Here is a 17,346-nt window from a genome sequence, read left to right as displayed (position 1 = left end):
AGGATAGGTACAGAATACAGAAAAAGAATTCAAGCTTTCATGATGTTTTCACTAAAGTTATTATCACACAGGTAGCACAATTTGGCAATCACAGCTCAAGGACAACTATAAAACAATCTCCCTGTGTATTATTGATGCTAAAAGCTTAAATAAAATATTGAATAGAACTTCCAGTAGCATATTTAAGAGAATAATATCAAGCTTTGTTACCTCAGTTTCCTCATATAAACAATGGGAAATTAAACTTACGAGGATTTTGTGAGAGTCAAATTTTGGGAAGGTCAATCTATGGAAAGAGCTTGGAGAACAGTATCTAGTTTGTAGTAAATAAATGCAAAAATAGATAAATACTAGGTGGAGATAGATAGATGGATAGATGACAGCTAGACATAGATAAACATGGGGAGATAGAGATGCTCCATAATTTACGATGGGATTATATGCCCATAAACTTGTTTTAAGTTGAAAACATAGTAAATTGAAAACCCATTTAATAAACCTAACCTACCAAATAGCACAGCTTAGCAACAAAGTACACTGTAGAATACTGGTTGTTTATCCTCCTTATCATATGACTTACTGGAACCTGTGGTTTGCTCCTGCTGCCCAGCACCGAGAAAGCATAGTACTGCATATTCCTAGTCTGGGAAAAGATCCAACTTCAAACCTGAAGTACAATTTCTAGTGAATATGTATAGATTTACACCATCATAAAGTTGAGAAAAAAAAACCCAAAGCGAAACCATCATAAGTCAGGAAACATGTATACATTTATTTAGGTTTATAGTTCAGATACATAATTAAGTTTAGGTATGTGCCTGTCTGATATGTTGAATGCCTATGTTCATTTGGTTCTATTCCTAAGAGATGTTACTGTTCAAAGACCATAGATCATACTGTCGGAAATTTTAATGAAAATAAGAGCATTATTTGTACTTCTTAGGAACTGTGCTAAGGCCAGAAGAGTTCCCAGAAATAGTTTTTCAAATCATTTTGCCTTCCTTCTCTTATCCGTTTCCCTCATTTTTAAAAATTACTTTTGTGATTATGTCCTCAGAAAACCCTGAAACATAAACAAAGTACATGGGGCCTTAAGTTTTTCCTCTTCATCACCATCTCACCTCAAAACTTCAGTGTGTCTCAATCGGTTGCACTTAAGCTCCTTCTTTTCCCCTCTAGGCCCTCTGACTAAGTCCCTCTTCACATTCTTAGATCGAAATTACCAAAGCCCAAAGAATCCCCTTGACAGATATGTTCTTTCTCAGGGAAAGAAAACCTGGGGATAGAACCCAAATCTTCTTAAAGTAACAGAAGAGATCAAACTCTGAGAAACAAACATTAGTAAGGAACAAGTAGTAGCAGTGCTTAATGTATTGTATCATTATGTATGCAATGTGTGAATGTACACACACACACACACACACAAATGCTCACAAATCTATACACACTATACTAGAGCTAAACATCATCCCATATCAGTACAAACAGAATCACTGCATTATTTTAAAGATATGTATTTCATTGTTTGATAGAACATCATTTATTTAATTGTTCCCCTATTAATGGGTATTTTAGCTCTTTATAGTCTTCTCTTTTGAACGTATTCCAATAAATATTTTTTAAATTTGTGAAAAAATATATATGTGCACACATATCCTCTGGCTTTAACCCAGACTTTACAAAATACAAATGAAACACTCATTTTCATTAAGTCATTTATAATGCTATATTTTTGTGTGTGTGTGTGTGTGTGTGTGAGTGTGTGTATAGAAACGCATATGAATAGCAACTTTCAGGAATTTTATAAATATATCATATGTATGAGTATAGGGAATATATATATGTACACACATATATATAGGGGATGTATATATGGAATTTGTATATATGTATATATACACATATACACGTACATGTATATTTATATGTATGTATCACCTAGATGTTAAATTGCTGTTTCAAACAACACATAAATTTAAAATGCTGATGATGTTGACCTGATTTACCATCACACAGAAAGTAAACCAAGGGTGTCCATTTCTGCCTACCTTTATCCATTTAAAAATATTTAAATTTTAAATGAATTATTGATGAATATTGTTTTGTAGTTTTTAAAATTCACAGTAACTCAGCCACGATTGAAGTTGAACACATAGTTTTTTGTTTTTATTGTTCACTTGTGTTTTTCTGTGATTTTTCAGGTTTGTCATCTGTTTTCCTATTGCATTGTATTTTTATTGTTAATATATAAAATCTCTATGCATTAACAAAGGTAATACTTTGTCACATATGAGAAAATTTTTTCCACTTTGTCATTTGCCTTTTGACATTTTGTGAACCTGAATTTGAAAGTTTCATAATACAATTAAGTGATCTGTAATGTGTTTTGGATTTTGCATTGTTCTCAGAAATTTGTACCCACATGAAGATTATTTCTTTTTAAATCTGGTTTTTGTCTAGCTATCTTTTTTTTAACTTTTCTGGCAATATTTTCCTAATTGGTTCACAACTGTCATTTTTTTCAATATTGGTTTTTAAAAATTCCATCTTTCTCTCATAAGTTTGAAATTCTAAATAATGTACCCTCACAGATGTATGCATCTATTTTTTTCCTTTTTTTTTTTGGTGGTGGGGGGTACAAGGGATTGAACTCAGGGGCACTCAACCACTGAATCACATCCTCGGCCTTATTTTGTATTTTACTTAGAGACGGGGTCTCACTGGGTTACTTAGCACCTTACTGAGTTGCTTAGGGCCTCTGTAAGTTGCTGAGGCTGGCTTTGAACTTGCAATCCTCCTGTCTCAGCCTCCAGAGCCACTGGGATTACAGGCATGCGCCGCTGTACCTGGCTGCATCTATTATTGATCTTTTGTTCTGTTGTTTCTCCTTCCATCATCTCAAAGTTCTGTTAATTACTACAACTTCATAAGAAATATTCTTACACACTCCTCATTAATATTTTTCATAATTTTCTAGATGTCTCCAGTTCTGCTTTTTCTCCACTTCTATTTTTTTTCAGAAACTCAATAAAACTACTTATAATCGCTATCTTGATTTCCTCTCCTCCAATACACTCCAGTACACAGTAGTTTGATACCTCTAAAATTCATTTCACAAGCCCAGATCTCTTCTCTGAGTTTCAGCATTATATGACATACAACACAATGATCTAATCTGTGTGTGGCACAAATAGGGTAGGATAATAGTAACTCACATATGAGTGTAAGACTGACCATTGTTTCCTCAGAACTTAGCACTGACCTGTATTTGTATATTCATTCTCCACCTTACCCTCTACAATGCACAGTACCTAAGCTAAGGCGCTCTGTCTTGTGTCACACTGCACATTTATTCCAGAAGGATATTTCACAAGGTATGGAATAAGATTAGTTCTTAAGCTTATGAAATAATATAACGAGTGGGAATTCCAAAAACCAGCTAGTAAAGATACACACTTTCCCCTTGGTGCCAACTCCAGCAGAGCTGAGGAGGACAGCTGCCTCACTTCCCTATGAGCCATCGAATCACTTTAACCCATGAAAGAATTCTTATATGAAAACCACATCCTGTGTGGGGAGAGGGAGTGGAAATCAGTTTATGGTGCCAGGGATACTTCAGGGTGGGATCCGATTACCTGTGTATATGAGACTGTCAGCCACAAGAACTGTGTCAGTGATTTTAAAGACAAAAAGTGGAGGTCTGAAGTTGTTCTATTCTTAATGGATGGGGTAGAGTTGTAATCAATGGCATGACTAAAAGTCATGTCTATGTAGGGAGCATAGTGTCCTACTTAGAAATGTAGAACTTCATTAGGGCATCCACCCACTGCTATCTAACTTTCCCTTTGAAAAAGCTTTCTGCCATTTGTCATGATCAGGCCTGTAAGTCTGATTTTGGCAAGTGTAAGCTATCTGCAAAGTAGATGAAGCTTCAGAAGCAAAAAGTCAATCAAGACAACAGCACAGTTAAAAGGAAGATTTAAATCACCTATTATACCTCCTGCATTTTGAAGATGAAAAGCAATGGCAGCCTAGAATGACAATGCTTTGTGCCCACTATCCCACCATACTTCTGTGCCAACAGAAATAAATTTATTTTATTAAAAACAAAAATCAAAGATGTAACAAAGAAGTGGTTCCACCTGGGTGACACCCAATAAGAACACTACTTTAAGAAAGATGTTTCACATGTAAAGCATCAGGATATCTTCTGGTTTAAAATGGAAGCCAGGATAGAATGGCAAAGTAAAGGTCTCCAGAATTCCATTCTTCCATGAAAATACTTCTAAAAACGATCAAAACCAACTCTTTCCGAAGTACAAACATTAACAATTGTTGTTTAAAACCAGCAACCTAGCAGCTGCTATATGATGAGGTGTGAGTTGGAACTCTCCACTATCTTCAATCTTCAAAGAATTAGGTGCATGTGTGTACTCTTTAGGTTGTTTGTCAAAAACAATCAACAACAATTCTTTAATACTGAAGCCTCGTGAAGTTGTGATATCAATGAGGATAAACAAGGGATTGGTCAAAGTTAATATAAATACCTGAGGAAGAAAATGTCCATAGGAAGCTTTGAAAAACAAGTTTTTCTGAGAAGCTAAAAGGCAGCACTGTGTGAATGCCAAGAGAATGCCTAAAAAATCTCAAAGTATACACTTCTGACTAATTTTAGAATTCTACAAAGTAGAAAGTGAATGCTAAAGCAGAATTTTCAATTGCCTGCTGAGAGTTGAATGCATGCTTAAACCTATAGAGAACCTTGCAAAAAACATGGGGGAAATATTGGTACAAGCTTTTAAGTAAATCTTTGTTCGATCATCCTCTATCTACTCCATCTACTTAGATTATCAGAGAAGCAGACTGTGAAAGTATGAGGAAGATGCTAATTTAGTATCAGAAACATGCAGTCAACGAGAGCCTCAGACTGTGTGTATGGATCCTATTTCTAACATATGGCATTTCATTTTAAAAGTCTTATATTACTATGACATGTTTTCTTTCCAATCAGGTTAATGCCATGGGTCACTAGATAATAATATTGTAAACACATCTCTGGAGGGCAAAATCTAAACAATGGCTGACACTAAGGGAGGACTAAATGTCCCTGTCAGTTGCAAGATTCTGCTAAAGCTCCTTTTATCACAAGAATCACTATGGAAGTCAAGGCACTACTAACCAGAGGTAAGTAGATTGGGTAGCCTTCTTCCTGGTCCAATTAGCTACAAGTTCATTTCTTTGTTGTTGTTGTTCAACCTCCATTCTGTATAAATTTACCTAACTTTATCCCACCAGTTTTCAAGCAGGTGAGTAAAGATAAAGATTATGACTTTACGGGCATGCAGAACCCCAGAAGTGTTTTTCTTAAATTGGTCTATTATTTATTCCAGAGAATGATTACCTTTAAGTGCCTAATGTTGTTCAGTTTTCTAAAATGAAGGGAATTTTTCACAATATTAACTTACTTTTCCGTGAGGAGAAAGAAACTTAATAGAAATTTTTAAAAGACAAATTCCTACTTTAAAACTTAAGAAGAAAAAAAAATAAATTAAAATGTATTATCATTTATATGCAATTCATTAAATTAATACATTTACATTTCATTTCATTCATTCTCTCCCCGCCCCACACACACATAATTAACCTTTCAGCACTAGATAAGATTAGTAGGAAGCTATTTTGTGTGCTAGCAGTCCCATGCTTGCTTATGGAATATTCTTCCCCAAATCCAATGCATCTCCATTTTAATCAGGAGGTTCTAGTGAAGTGTTTAATGTTTTTATATCCCTTTATCCTCAGTCATGGTTGATTAGTTTCTCAGAGCTGATGAAATGGGGGCAAATCTTAGTACTCTAACTCTACAATTGCATGACACTATCCAGAGGCATGCACATGACTGAAGCCTAGCCAAATAGAATCCTAAATTGAATTTTTTTTAAACTGAAATGGAGCAAAGAGATGCAGTCCAATTTGGACTATGACATAGAAATATGATGCATAAGAAATGCTCATGGATATGTTTTCCATAGTGTGGAGAAAATCAGGTTGGGCTAATAAAATAAACACACAGAGCGAAGTAAAATCCACATGCCACCGGAGTTCTTTGTTCCAGTTGTCCTTGAGGCCATTTGCACCACTGCCATTTTCATGGTTACGTGAACATTAGAGTCAATCCTCCTGATTGCCTCAGCTGGTTAGAATTAAATTCCTGTCACTTGCAACTAAAAGATACTTGACTTACGTGGAAGGAAATTTAATCATAACCAAACTGAACAGAGGGAAAGGAACACATTAGGTAAAAAGGAACTTAGAAAGAAGAGAATATGTTATGTGGACTTTGAGGGATCCATAGGCTATTACCTGTCAGAAAAGCAGTATTATATTATAGTCAGAATAACAACAAAGTCCACAACAGAATTCAACTATATATCAGGGGAGAAAAATGGCCTGTAGTCATGAATTTAGGAATTGATAAAGTCAAGTATATATATACAGTCATACAATCTTTAAAAAGGATAGCAAGAATATACAGTGATGAAAGAACTGTCTATTCAGAAAAAGGCATTGAACTGCAAAAGAAATCCAAGCTGCTACCTTATACCACACACAAAAATCAACCTGAAATGGATTATAGATGTAATCATGAAAACAGAAACTATGAAACTCCTAGAAGAAAGCATGAAGAAAAATCTTCTTGACATTGATCTTGATAATAACTTCTTGGTATTACACCAAAGGCACAGGTAACATAAGCAAAAGTACACAAGTAGTGCTACATTAAAATAAAAAAAAATCTGCATGGCAAATGAAATATTAAATATAATCTGGGTTATCCGTATGTAGAAAAGTTAAAGTACACCCTTCTCTCTTACCCTGCAAATAATAAACTCAAAATGGACCAAAAACCTTGCAATTAGACCAGAAACTATGCAACTTCTAGAGGGAAACATAGTGTCAACACTCCAGCTTTTAGGCATAGGCAAATGCTTTCTCAATAAGACCCCTAAAGCTCAGGAAATAATGACAAGTGTGAATAAATGGGACGGCATCAAATTAAAACTTCCTGTACATCAAAGGAAACAGGGATGTGAAGAGAGAGACTACAAAATGGGAAAAAAATCTTTGCCACCTATTCTTCCGACACAGGATTAATATCTAGAATACACAAAGAATTTAAGAAACTTTACAGCAAAATGTCAACCCCATTAATAAATAGGCAAATGAATTAAACAGACCTTTCTCGAAAGAAGAAATACAAATGGTCTACAAATACATTAAAAATGTTCAATGTCATTAGCAATTAGGAAAATGCAAATCTAAACTACACAGATTTCATCTTACACCAGTCAGAATGGTAGTCATCAAGAATATAAGTAAGGGGCTGGGGATACAGCTCAGTTGGTAGAGTGCTTGTTTTGAAAGCACAAGGCCCTGGGTTCAATCCCCAACACCACCAAAAAAAAAAAAAAAAAAAAAGAATATACATAATAATAAATATTTAAATATTTGAGAGGATGTTGGTGGGACTATAAATTAGTACAACCACTATGGAAATCAGCACAAAGACTCCTCAAAAGACTAGGTATAGAACCACCATATAACCCAGCTATACTACTTCTTGGTATTTACCCTGAAGTATTAAAGTCATCTTACCACGGTGATACATGCACAGTCATGTTAATAGTAACACAATTCACAATAGCCAAAGTGTGGATTCAAACTAGGTGTCCATCAATGAATGAATGAAGAAAATATGATATGAAGAAAATATGGATTTTATTCAGCCATAAAGAAGAATAAAATTGTCATTTGTAGGAAAATGGATCAAACTGGAGACCATCATGATAAGCAAAATAAGACAAACTCAGAAGGTCAAGGGTGATATATTTTCTCTCATATGCAGAAACTATAGGAAAAAAAAAGGAAAAGAAGGGTGGGGTGGAGTTCCCAACAATTAAAGGGAGATCAGTATCAGTAAAGGAGAGAGGACCAAGGGATGGAAGACAGGGAGGGAGGAGCAAGTGCTGGGAAGTGATACTAGCCAAATTATAGTTATATTGTGTGCATGTATGAAAATATAAAAACAAATCTCATCATTATGTGTAACTACAATGCACCAATAAAAAAGTTAGAAAAATTGAGGAACTTAGTGAGGCCCTAAGCAACTTGGTGGGACCCTGTCTCTAAATAAAATAGAAAAAATGACTGGGGATGTGACTTAGTGGTTAAACACCCCTGGGTTCAAAAAACAAAAAAACAAGACTTACGTTCATGAAATTTTCATTAAGTTTATATGAATAAAACCTATAAAAATTTTTAAAATATAGAATCACAAGACAACTTATGGATTGGAAGAAAATATTTTCATGCCATGTGTCTGACAAGTGAGCAATTTCCAAAATATATAATGAATACCTAAAACTCAGTTATTTGAGAATGATTCCACTTGTATGTGATTCCACTTGTCCAACATAGAAACAATAGTTGTTTCTAGGAGCTGGAAGGGAGGGTAAATTATGGGTTATTTGTTAATGTTTTCAAAGTTTCAGTTATGCTACATGACTAAGATCTAGGGATCTCCTGTATAACACAAAACTTATAGTTGACAATACTGTATGGTGCATTTAACATTTTTAAGAGGTAAATTGCACAGTAATCATTCTTATCACAAGCACAAAAAGTAACCCTATCCTCATTATGAAGGAATATGAAACTTTGGGAAGTGATGGATATGACTTATCTTGCTTGTGTCGATGGTATTATGGGCATCTGCATATGTCCAAAGTCCTTGAACTGCACATATTATTCAGTTCTTTGTATATCAATTATGATTCAATGAAGTTGTTTATAAATAAATAAGTAAATATCAAATTAAAGGGGAAAAAGAGCTAAAATATATCATTGCTCTCTAAAGAAATGGAAGAGAAGAGATCGCCCAAGGAAAGAGTAAAATATGAAAAGGAGGAGCTTTGGAAAGAACACCAAAAAACAATGCATTGAATGAGGAGGTTGCTGGTACAGGAGCAAGGAAGAAAAATTTAAAATAGTAGGTGAACCAAAAGATAATCTTTTCAGAATCCAAGGAAGAAAAGAGTACTAAATCTGCTACAGTAGAGTGGATTAATATTAGAGGTACATAACATGCAGGGTGATATCAAAAGGCTGTTGTGTCAGTCCAAGCAAAAAATAATGACAGTGACTGCAAGCATGTAGTGGTCAGGAGATGCTACATAAATATTTAGGAGTTAATATTGTGAGTACAGTCCTGCACAACACAATGATGTTTTAGTAAACAATGTACTGGGTATTCAGCATGGGCCCCATAGGATTATAATGGAGCTGAAAAATTCCTATCATATAGTGATGTAGTAGAACAATGCATTACTCATGTGTGTGTGGCTATGCTGATACAAACAAACCTACTCTGATGCCAGTCATAAAATACGTCGTGTATACAGTTCTGTACAGTATCTAATATTTGATAATGATAATAAATGGCATGTTACTGGTTCATATGTTTACTGTTTTTCATAATTTTTAAATGTACTCCTTCTACCTATTAATTTTTTTACAGTAAAACTATATGTCTTGTTATATCAATGGCATCTCATATATCTCATATCTACCATGCAATATGGTTTGGATGTAAGATGTCCCACAAAAGCTCACTTGTGAGACATTCAAGAAGGTTTGGAGGAGAAATGATTGGGTTATGAGAGCCTTAACCCAATCAGTGAATTAATCCCCTGATGAAATTAACTGAGTGGTCACTGAAGTGGTGGGGTGTAGTTGGAGGAGGTGGGTATTGGGGGCATGGCTATGGGGTATATATATTTATATCTGGCGATTACAGTCTCTCTCTGCTCTCTGATCACCATGTGAGCTGCTTCTCTTCACCACACTCTTCCACCACGATGTTCTGCCTCACCTTGAGCCCCAAGGACTGGAGCCTGCCGTCACCAAATAAAATTCTTTCTCCTCTATAATTGTACTGGTTGGGTCTTGCAGTCATAGTGGTCAAAAAGCTGACTAAAACACAGTGTATCCAGAATGTGTCATTTTCTATTGTACTTAATTTAACCTCATGTTGTTTTGTTCATCATGGCCCTAGGAACAATAAGTTATACCACATATATACATGCCATAATACCTTCATGTGTAGTAGGCTATACTATGCCATCTAAGTGTAAATGCACTCTATGATGTTTATAGAATGATGAATTCAAACAACACATTTCTCAAAACATACCCTCATCATTAAGCAGTGCATTTCTGTATTTAATAATTAATGGATGTAAAACATCAGAAAGATGAAATCATGGAAGCTGCTCAGATTTCTGACTAGGATTATTCAGTAAATGATTAGTGTCATTCAGCTAGAGGTTCCATGTAATGAAGACAGCCATGAATTAAGTTTAGATCATGTTTATTTTTAAATTCCTACTTGTCATTCAAAGGTATAAGTCAAGTAGACAGTTGAATATATAGTTTTGGAGTTCAGAGAAAATAATTGTTACAGATATGATATTGTAATTTGACTGCTTATAATTGAATTCAGAGAATGTAGGGCAAAATGACATGTGAAAAGGGACAAGGTGAGATCCCTACAGATCTCCAATTTGTAATGGCCCTCTAGAAAATTAGTCTACAAGAGAGAATAAGAAAAAGCAGTCAGAGAAGTGGAAGAAGAGTCAGAAATATGTACCCTTTCAGTGGTCAAAAGAGTATTCATGAGAGAGCGGTCGAATCGGTCAAACATAATAGATCTGTCTAGTAAAAGGATGACCAAAACTATTAATTAGATAAATATACAGGCCATTGGTAACCACAGAGTAAATCATTTTGTGAGAAAAATAATGATGGAGGAGTAGGAACAGAAATTTAGATCATTTCCACATCCTGGGTACTGCAAATAATACTATAATTTATACTCCCACCAAAAATGTATAGTTTCATTTTCTCCATGTTTGTAGGCATTTTTTGTCTTTTGATAATAACCATTTCTTCCTGTATTGAAGTGATATCACTTTGTGGTTTAGATTTTCATTTCTCTGATGTCTAGCTATGTTGAGCAATTTTTACATGACTTTTAGTCATTTCTTTGTCTTCTTTGGGGAAAGTCTGCTCTGATCCTTTGCCCAGTAACTAAGTCAGATGCAAAAAAACAAATACCATATAATCTTGCTTATATGTGCAATATAAAATTCAAATTCATATAAACAAAATACAATGGTGTTACCAAGGATGGGGGTGAAGGTTAGAGATGAGATAATGAGAAAAGGGTACAAAATTCAAGTTATGAAAGATGAATAAGAATCAAAATCTAGCATACTGCATAGTGGCTACTCTTAATATTACTGCATTGAATATTTGAAATTTTCTAAGAATAGGTCTTAAGTGTTTTTAACACACACATACACACGCACAAGGTTACTGTGAAGTGGTAGATATGCTAATTGGTTTCAGTGTAGTAATCATTTCACAAAGCATATGTATATCAAAATATCACATTGAGCACTTCATATGCAATTTTATTTCAAAGATTAAAATGAAAACTTGCCAAGGAATTAAATAGATCATTTCTTTGTGAGGCTTTAAAGATAGAAAGTTCAGGTCACTAAATAGAGACACTTGCCCCTAAAAGGAAGAAGAAGCATGAAGCATTAGTTGAAGAGGAAAACCTTCAGTGAAATTGTATATATCTATTTTGTAATATACCTTCTTATTCACCTTCCTATTGGTGGGTGTGAGGCTAGGACCAGGTTGTGAAGTCTCTTCAATATCATCCTAAGGAGTTTGGGAATTTTTCCTGTAGGCCATGTGGTAACCATTGGGAATGACATGAAAAGATTTATATTATAGTGAGGGTAAGAGGGTCTCTAAGAGTAAAATTATCATAAAAAGACAACTTAGGTGACTATCAGAACAGCATAGCAAAGAGATAATAAATGTCTAAAATAAGGCAGCATCACTGGACTTAGAAATAGTAATGAAATGCAATTATAGGGTATAGATGTAAAGTTGAAAAAAATTATAAAGATGACCTATATATAATCTCCCATATATACATTAATCCTGAGTGAATGGGTAGATGGTGATGCCACATATGGAAATTGGCAACAAGGAAGGGACAAGTTTGTGGGTATAGTTGAATTTGAATGCCTTAAGAAAAAAGAATTTGGTGAAGAATAACTGCAGTGAAGGTATTTCATGGCATAGAAGTTTGTTATGAACTCTGAAATCAAGGAACAATTTTGTTTTGAAGCTGTATTTATGCTTTTGCTTTCCTAGACTGAATATAAATATACACACACAAACATGAATATACCTATGTATATCATGCCATATTTACATATATATGCACATACAGACACATATATGTATATATGGTCATAAAATGCACAGTTTTACTATTTGAAAATGCTTCTCATCTCTAGGAAACTATGCACCAAGAGTTCTACAAAATAGTTGTTTATGTCAATATGATCATAAAGGATACTTTAGAGGAAAGTAATGACCAAAGAAACAAGTACATTTAATCTGAACATATCTAAATGATACTTTCTGTTTGCACTAAAAAATAAACAACTCTTTGGCTTGGTTGATTATTAATATATATGCTCAAAAATTACTGAAGATAAATAATCATCTCAAGTATGCAGTACCCTATGTGCATCTTGGTAGGCTGGGGTTGGTTGCCTTTGTAGAGCATTGGAATGTGCAAGCCTTTCAAATTGTTTCATTTGGTTGGGAAACTTGTTAACACTTTAAATGAAATTTTGGGAAAATTTTATATCATATTTGTTTATTGAGTCAGAGTGACAGATGAGTTTGTATATGCATTCTATTTGAACTGCCACCTTAAATCAAGGGAACCTAAATTGGAAACTTCATTTTTTGTATGCTTTCTGACCAATTTTGACATCTAGTTCAGACACAATTTAAATTAACCCATTTTCGTCAGCGATGTGGTAAATGTAGAACTCTCTTCAGCTTGCAAATAAGACGTTTTTTCAAGTTTCTCAGTTATTTCCTTTTAAAACATTGGCTCTTAAATGTTTTAGGTGGTAGAAAGATTCTGCTATAGTTCTAACACATTAACTCCAGGTAGTAACATATATGATTTAAGAAGAGAAGTCTTTAATAGGGTATATTATGACTGGAAACTTAAGTCTAGAGATGCCAAGCAAATTATCTCCATCTGTGACCTTGAGTAAATATTGAACCACTCCAAGACACAAGTCGTTTCTATACAATGCAAACTTGGGGTTGTTTGGAGACATCCAGACAATTAACTGCATTCAGAAACTCTCAACCTTAAGCACCGACCGTGGGTTAAGTTATTCTTCTCCATTCTCCCGTATCAGTCTGAGGTACTCATATCACTGTCCTTATTATGTAATTTTGTCCTTAATACATGATTTCTTTGCACAGGACTTTAGCATGAGATCTTTACAATGTCTTATTTATCTGTCTACAATGTGTAGTAAAGGACTTAGAACCATAGTAAGTACTCAATATAGCTTTATTATATTCAACTGAAGATTTCTTCTTTTCATTTTAATTACCTTATGTAGGATTGATCGCTAGTCTATGCAGCTTGATCAGCAAAAGAGACATACCATGCTGTGTCCTTTTTAAACATCAAACATTTTAAAAGGTCAGAAGACTTCTCAGGCCACTCAGAACATTGAGCTCAATTACAAAATGTTAATTTAATTTGCAATATAAAGACCCTATTGAGGTTGTTATTCATTCTGACTGATTATATAGCTAAAGCCATACCATGCATAATGAATTTAGTTTCTGATATAAAATCCATGAAAAGTATAAATGATGGGGAAGGAAGATGTAGGCCCTCCAGCCTCAAGACAATCAGAAATTCACTCAAACCTAATCTCAGGGTAGACAAGTTAACAACTGAATGATGATTATATCTACAAATAGGCATCACTCTATTTCCTCAGGTCGGAAAGAAAGTGAAAAAAACTTCAAGCTTAAACATATTCTCTAGAGTTTTGTAAGAGTGAATACAGACCAATGGCATAACATGTTGAAATCAGAAAAATGATCAATAATTCAAATTAATTTTAAGTTAAAAATTCAGTAAGAATACATTGTGTGTATGATAGAGTCCTTGGTATTCCACGGGCAAGACAAAGCTAAAACAGACTCACCTTACAAAGTTCATCATCTAGTGAAATACAAGAATTCAGGTCACTCCAATATCACACAGACTATAATGGATGTTAGAGCAGACATCCATGGCACTGTAGGAGCATACGCAAATTGGGGAGAAATTCATTTTGACATAGGTTGAAGACAGATGAAAAAGAAAAACATTTAAACTGGATATTCTCTTGAAAAACAGGTAGTTTCTAAAGAAAAGACATGAGGAAGAATGGTAGAAGCCTCGCTTGAAAGTGTGAAGAAGCACTTTAGAAATCTGCAAGCTGTTGAATGGAGCTGAAGCATTGTGCAATGGATATATTTGAGGGTTGTTGTTTTGACTTGCCAGATTCTCTTGTCCATTTCTGCTAGTAATAGCAACCCCATTATTTTTTGGAATTGATATTTCTCTTTCCATTCATGAAGTTCACGGAATTGAACTAACTCCAGTAGTCAAACAGAAAAACCAACAAAGAACTGGCCAATTATTTCACAGAAGCCCCTTAGTCACAGGTTTGGTTCAGGAGTGGGCTGATGAATCCAACTGGTCAAATTAAAATAAATGCCAGGATATGTACAGAATTTACTGGGAAAAGACATTTGCTTTGCCACTGTCCTTGCATTTGGAAACCTTGAGATTCTACAGGAATATGGAAGCCAGGAAATGAAGAAAACTCAAGTAAGGACATACCTCACTTGGAAATAAATCAAGTCAGGATAATACTGTTTGGGCTCCTAGTTAAAATCTCATCCAGAGACATTTTTACATAAGCTAACGATTTCTCTTTTTTTAAATGTCTTCCTGTGTCAGGTTTTCTGTCACTTGTATCCAAGAGGTCCTGTCTAATAGTCTTAGGGCATGATAACAAAGGAAAAAAGAGAAATCTGGAAAATTATGGTATAACTTATATCAGAAACTTGATATGTCTATCACATTTTTATCCCCCCAATCATGTAGGCTGCTTTCTAGAAGATTCAAACACTGTTGAAGGGTAAGTAACCAAAGTATGAAAGATATGAATAGAGGACATCAGTAGTGTATTGGCCTTCTGGTGGGGAACCTCACTGTCCCCATCTTCGTAGCAACCAAATAACAAGAACTCATTCTTCCAGATTCCAAATACCCTATTAGTTCACTTCCAAAAGGAGAATTGGTGCTGCAATCACTTAGAATCTGTGCGGGATACAGTTTGTGAGAACAGCTTTGACTATAATTATCTGAGAAAATTGTATAACTTTATATGCATGGATACAAAACTTTGTGACCTCACTAAAAATGTGTTGCCCTCAGTTATGTTAAAAATATAAAAGATCTTAAAAAGAAAGGTGAGGTTGATGGAAATGGTGAAAGTTTCTTTTAGCAGAGGATTGTAGGAGACTTTAAAATGTTAATAACAATAATCCTCAGTGATTTTATAACATTTCAGTTATTACCTCTTAAAACATTAACTGGATTCCTACTGTGCTAGATATTTTGCAGATATAGATGAATCTGTTGTCCCAGCCCTCAAGGAACTCAAAGTTCTAGGAGGATAGATAAGATTATCTTTCTTTCTTCATTTAGCCAAACCGCCTGCTGTATGTCAGACACTGCTAGGTACTGTGGATTGATTAAGAGAAAATATCAAAGACAGAAATTGGGCCTGAATTGGGGAGGCTGTGTACTGACCAAATGCAAAAAGAGCAGGGTGAAGTGATAGGTTCATTGGTATGTGGTCTCCAAAACACAGCCAATTGGATGGTGCCAACAAATAGATTCCACAGTACTTGGAGTTATTGTTCTCTAAGGGACAATGACTCTGATAGAGTTTCTTGTTTGTTTTATCTTCTTATTAGAATTATTATGGATTCAGGAAGGTGCAAAGATACTACAGACAGGTCCTCTGCACCTGTCACCTAGTTTCTCCAAATAATTACAACATATATAAGTACATTATCAAAACAACAACATTGACATTGATTCAATGTGTGAATATAGTTCTATGTCTTTTGATCACATATATACATTGATGTCACCAATACCCAAGTAAGGTTATAGGACTATTTTATCACCACAAAGATCTGTCACACCATCTCTTTATAGTCACAATTACTGCCCCCCATCCCTAACCCCTGGGAACCACTAATATATTTACCTTTTTTGTGGTTTCTAACAAGGGTTTTCTAATCCTAAATTTGATGATGATGACTTCAAATCTAGTGGTGCATCTCTGTGTCAACAAAACTCTTAAGAACATGAAGGTCTCCAGATGAGAATATTGTCTCTGACTTCTTAGTCTGAAGGAAGGTAGCATACCTTTCTGCGTACAGTTGCAACATGGTTTAATAATAGAAAAATAAAAGAGGATTCCAGTGAATTGTGAACGGTTTATGTTGGTGGTGTTTCTTTAATGTGATTTATCATTATTCAAAATAGCATCATATAATTGGGAAGACGCTTAAACATTAAGTTTATTTTTAAAATAGTTGTGGAATAATGATCTCTTTATGCTTCATTAACTAGCATCTGGAGAGAGGTTACTTAATCCTCAGTGAAATTGACAGGGGAAATGGGATGGTGGGAGAGTGTAGTGTGAAGGAAGGTACAATCAAAGCACAATATATGCAGGGAATGTCACAGTGAAACCCATTAATTTGTACAATTAATATGAGTTAATCATAATTTAAAAATCACCACTTTGGTGGACCTCGTCAATGCATTGATTATATTTGTTTTTGATACAATATTCCCCATGGTCAGTGATCTGGGTTAAACTGTGTGCATTATACATGCAGCTGCCTCACAGGCTTTTAGGAGGTTAGAATAAAATTCTGGCCATTTTTCAAGATAAAATGGTTTAATCTTCAGGATACAGTTCTCCTGGGGAAACCCATTGTCTTAGACATCTGCTGAGTAACAAATAGAATCATTTGTGTACATGAAAAGTTGGGCTATAACGCGGACATCTTTCTGTGCCAGAAAGAGCACATGTTAAACATAAAAGAAATCATTATGAACTAGATTAATAGATGTACAGAGAAAGAGGTTGAGAATCTGCCATTGGTAACATTTGGCAACAGGTGCAGGATATTCAAATCCTAATTTCTCATGAATGAGGAATGGACATCTGCTCAGAATAGCAATGGCAGGGAATACTCAGATCTCTCTCCTAAATACACTTGCAACAACAGGAACCA

The sequence above is a fragment of the Sciurus vulgaris genome (genome assembly GCF_902686455.1).
Source record: "Sciurus vulgaris genome assembly, chromosome: X".
Lineage (NCBI taxonomy): Eukaryota > Metazoa > Chordata > Mammalia > Rodentia > Sciuridae > Sciurus > Sciurus vulgaris.
This window is presented reverse-complemented; position numbering follows the sequence as displayed.